The 5,222-nt window shown below is 35.3% G+C and overlaps 1 pseudogene; it reads right to left on the reverse strand.

Moving 5' to 3' along the window:
* Positions 1-207: 207 nt before the first annotated feature.
* Positions 208-896, reverse strand: LOC125392751 (ubiquitin-like FUBI-ribosomal protein eS30 fusion protein pseudogene; annotated as a pseudogene).
* Between the last annotated feature and the right edge of the window lie 4,326 nt (positions 897-5,222).

Genomic DNA, 5,222 nt, shown 5'->3' on the forward strand with positions numbered 1-5,222 from the left:
GGCTTGACAAAGATCTAGGGGAATTTAATCCATCCATGAGTACTATATAGGTCAGCACAAATTGTACTTGTTGAGATTAAAAACAAGACAAAAAATGAGGACACAAAATTGTGAAAGGAAAAGAATGGGACAAACTTGGTGATGCAGTGAATAAAATTAAGACACATCTCATAAAATTCTTTTTATTTTTTATTTTTGAGCAAGGGGCTTTATTAGACTGCCAGAATCACAATAGGACTTAGGAATTAGCATTGGGACCCTTCTTCTTGCCAAAGGTGGGCACAACATTGACAAAGCGACGGTTGTACTGCATCTGTAGCTTGGCCTGGCCTGTCTTCTTCTTCTTCTCCTGCTTGGCCACCTTGGGAATTTGACGTCTCACTTTGGCAGCACGGGCCAGGGAACCATGAACTTTACCTCCCAGCATGCTGCCAACTACTTCCAAAGTGGTCAGAGCTTCCAGGCCACACTGGGCTAGGTGGCTTCATCCTCCAGCGGCGAGCCAGCCAGAAGCCCCAGGGCAATGCCTTCCAGTGAAGTCACATGAGCTTTGATCTGGGCGACCTTTTCTTGGCCGGTCACCTCGAGGGTGTGTAGTTCCTGGGCGCTTTCAAAGAACTGCGTGTTGGCAACTAACTCACAGACGCCGAGGCTGCCGCCGCGAAATTCTAAAAATATTAAAAAGTGAGAAAAACAAATAAACTACATATTTTGAATAATATAAAGACAGAAAGGACCTGATAACTACAAAAGGCACAAACTGAGATTCATAAGAGGACAGGTATTTTGATCTTACTAAGAGGATATTGGTTTTCAGATCAACTCATTAGAGACTGGCCACAAGATACCTATCCAAGCAGCCTTTTACCTAAGGCTGTGTCCTCAAGACCCTGCATGATTATTCTAAAGTATAATTTCTGAAACTGTGAATTTGCCACAATGACTTTTCCATGCTTCCCTCCCTTCCCTTACTAGGACCTGAGAAAGTAATAACGTCAATGTATGATGGAGAGTGAAGCTTCTTTACCATCTTTGTCTGGACTCTGAAAATATGAGTTTATCAAAGCTGTGCTCATAAGCCTGATGAAGAGCAAATTAAGTAATAGATAAGAAATGAAACCTTGTTATTTAGGTGAAAACCCACAGGAACGTTTTGTTCATGGTCTTTGAACCTTTGGATATGCTGCCCTCTCCATAGTTTCAAGACAAATTTAGCATATTCTGGAACTTTTATTTTCCAAGGTTAACAATAACTGGTTACGCACCCAACTTAGCTTTTCTACTTAATAATAGAAGGATGGTCTGCAAAGTGCCCCCTAGTGCATTGTTTTCCCAGTTAGCATAGCTGCTTTTTTACTCCCCTTAGCTATGGTACAAATGATTCTTGCTCAGGTGGCTTGCTCTATGCACTATAAAGATGCTCTTAATCTTGAATAAGCATGCCTGTCCTCTGCATGTCTACCTACAAAATGGAGATAGGAAAAGTGTCCTGAAACTTCTGTGAGTTGTGTCTTGAAAGATTTGTGCCAGAAGTAGAACATGCTGTGTAAAATTTATTTTGTTAAAGTAACAATCCAGTATAAATGAGACTCCAAATGTAGAGAATCTTCTGTGATACATTTGTTCAGAATTTAAAATTAAAATAGCAGTGGACTATACTTAAATTCTAGATTATACGTGCTGCTCTCTGAACTTGTAATTTAACAAATGACCTATTCAATATGAATGAACATAATTAATATCTACTTCTATTGTTGTCTTTCTTAAATTAAAAAAAATAAAACTAATTTGAGTTTGTTATAATTGACTTTTCTCACTTAAGGAGATTTGCATACTTTATAAGATACTGAGACTATTTTATGTTAATTGATTTTTTGTTGAGAAAAGAAAATTGCTTTTTAAACATGAGTGTTGTGTGTACATAAGTGTGTGAGCTAGGAAAACATTTTGGTTTTGCTATAAAGGCATTTCTTAATACCTGATTTTTTTTGGTAACTGTAATCACCTGTTCTGTATAGGATGTGCGTGTCATGTGTATTTTTCCATCTGTTTTTTTCTGAGAAAAGCAACTTAAATAGAGAGAATAATTTTTTTAAATTCTCCATTTCAAGCTGAGTATGATATGTATTCATAATTTTCCTATTAAACCTACATTCTTGTTTTCCATTAATGGCGATCTTAATTTTCTCAACCTATAAAATAGTTGTATTTATACATTTATTGTTTGTCATTGGTGATTGTGAAATAATGTCTTATGGTTTTAGATGAGAACTTAGCAAACATTTCATTAAAAAAAGAAAAACAATAAGCAAAATATGGAATTTAGTGTTGTTATCCAAAATTAACTATATGATTCTTGGGAAAATTCCTTCTATTCCTTAGAGCACATCTTTATCATCTTGAGAGATGGACATCAATACTGTGGTCAATGCAAGCATGACATAGAAGAGGTTCTTTGTCCAAGATTATCTCTAAATATATGTTGTTTAAATAAGTATCTGAACCTTAGAAATCAACTTTCTACTAACTAAAATCAATTGTCATTGTTTGATCTACAGTCTTTATTTGAAAAACTATTTATAACTCCTAAACCAACATCTCAAATCCTTTCCTGCCTGTGAGCCAACATGAGAGGTGTGAAGATACTTTGAGGAAACAGATATGCCAATCCAAGAATACCCCCAAATGATGTTGCGTTTGTTGCCTTTTAAAGAACTATGCAAAGATGCAGACCCAGAGCCAAACATAAGGGGAGCTGGGAGAATCATACATAACAGGTTGTAGCACCCAGAGAGGTCAAGAATGCCACAGGAAAACAACAGAATCCCTGGGTCATGGTGGTGCCTGTCTTTAATCCCAGCATTTGGGAGGCAAAGGCAGGCAGATCTCAGTGATCAAGGCCAGCCTGGTCTACAAGAGTTAGTTCTGGGACAGGCTCCAAAGCTACAGAGAAACCCTGTCTTAAAAATAAAAAGAAAGAAAGAAAAAGAAAAACAAAAACTAAAACAAAAACAAAAAGACAAAATCAACTAACTTTGGCTCATAGGGGTTCTGAGAGACTAAACTGACATCCAGGGACTCTGCATGGGTTTGACCTAGGCACTCTGCACATATGTTACAAATGTATAGTTTGGTTCTTTTGTAGAACTCCTATTAGTGGGATTAGGGGCTGTTTCGGATACTTTTTCTGGCCTTCTGGACCTTACTCCTCATACTGCTGTTGTCTTTCCCAGCCGTAACATATGGGGAGGTGCCTAGTCTTACTGAAACTTAATATTCCATGTTATGTTGATGTGTGTGGAGGGTTGCCCTTTCCTGAATAGAAATGGAGGAGGAGTAGATATGCAGTTAGAGACCCAGAGCTCTGTAGAGCATGTAGTGAGTTGGAAGTGAAACACCATCCTGAAGATGGTGAGATAGTTCTTAGAAACCAGAGTATAAGTACACCAACACGGAGCCTTTGCTTTGCACTGTAAATAATCTACACCTGTCTGTGCATTTGTATGTGTATATACGGGCACACATGTGGTCATTAGATATTTAATCATGTAAATTTGTTAAGCTAAATTTTTGAAAAATCACCTTACTGTGAAGTTTATTTTGATTACAATTGGTATCATAGCATGCAAATTAATCTTTTAATAAGAGTTCTGGTATTAGTATTATCTAATCTTATACTTGATGTGTTCTTTTCCCAAAAACACATCATTCTGGTCATGGAACAAATTTCTCTTCTACCTGAGAGACATCACAAAATATACTTCATATTATTATATTGAATCTATTTTTAATAATTTTGAGTTCTATTTATCTAGCATATTTCTCATCTCCAACTCTTCTTCAGTTTTCTTTTTCTGCCCTTGTATACCATTAACTTTCCTCTGTATTATATATAATATATAGCAGCTTGATTTTACCATGAAAGCCTTAAGTAGAAATATATTTTATATATTCTTTAAAATCAGGCAAATCTTAATGAACCTACATATATACCAGTAGCTATACTTTCATATACTACAATGTTATTTAAATATTAAATTTTATTTTATTTATATAAGGACAAACTTATTTAATTAATCACAAACTTAATTGTGCTTTATGGTATGTAGACATCAAGGAACAGATTAAAAGTTATTTAGGAAATAATTACCAAATTAATAAATGTTTATGTACTAGGCTTTAATAATTTTTTATTTTGTCTACATAGAAGATTGCATTTAATTTGAAAAGCCATAAAAATCATATTATTTTGACTTAGTTAAAAGTATGTATAATATATATATATATATAAGTATATTTTAGAGGTCTGACACTGTTGAAATGATGTTTCAGTTTTCTCTAAGATCTGAAAGCATAGAAACTCTATTCCACATTAAATGATACAAAAGGTAATTCCAGGGGGAGTTTGCTTCAGAATGCCTTCGATACAAAAAAATATTCTGCAACTTAACCTTCTGTTGTGGTTGATATCTGTACCACAACCTTAATAAATAATGCATATAGTAGTTATTTTCAGTCAATGAGTGTAATGAAAATTATATAAAAAAGATATCATTGCCTTAAAAGTAGCTAGGTTCATATAGCAAATACAAGATGTCAAGCTACTATGTCTCTGCTTTCAAAGATGATCAAGAAAAAGAAGAAGAAAAATAAGGCTTCAAAATTGGAACATTCCAAGAAATGGAGAGATGCACTTAAGGCCTTGCCCTTTGCCACTTATGATGAAAACACCCAAAGTGCTCCTTCAGCGAACCGACTTCCCTTCACCACTCCAAACTCTTCAGACACATTTCCCTTCCTTTGAGATTACTTTTTGGTAGGTACATTCTGAAGAACAAGTTGTCAAATGTTTAACAATGATTTGACTCACACATTGCTCACACCTGGTGTTTTTATAAAGGTTTTCACATTGTGTGACCAAAAACTGAAGATTCTACTTCCAATTATAATTGTAGTTAGAGAACTAAAGTCTATCCTCCATGGATTTTGAAGATAAAAGCTTTGCTTATTACTTTTAGACACTGAAAATAGTATTTTACACACTGAACTAGAAACTATACTTTTATTTCACCAAATCCCAACTGAAGTTTCCCCTCCTTCCTCTCCTTCCTGTCCCTCCCTCCATTCTTTCTATCTCCCCATTCCAACAGTCACTGCTCTTCAGCTTTTTCCAGAAAAAGGCAGGCCTCTCATGGATATCAACCAAACATGACATATCAATT

Source organism: Myodes glareolus, chromosome 2 (genome assembly GCF_982192425.1).
Source record: "Myodes glareolus chromosome 2, mMyoGla1.1, whole genome shotgun sequence".
Classification (NCBI taxonomy): Eukaryota; Metazoa; Chordata; class Mammalia; order Rodentia; family Cricetidae; genus Myodes; species Myodes glareolus.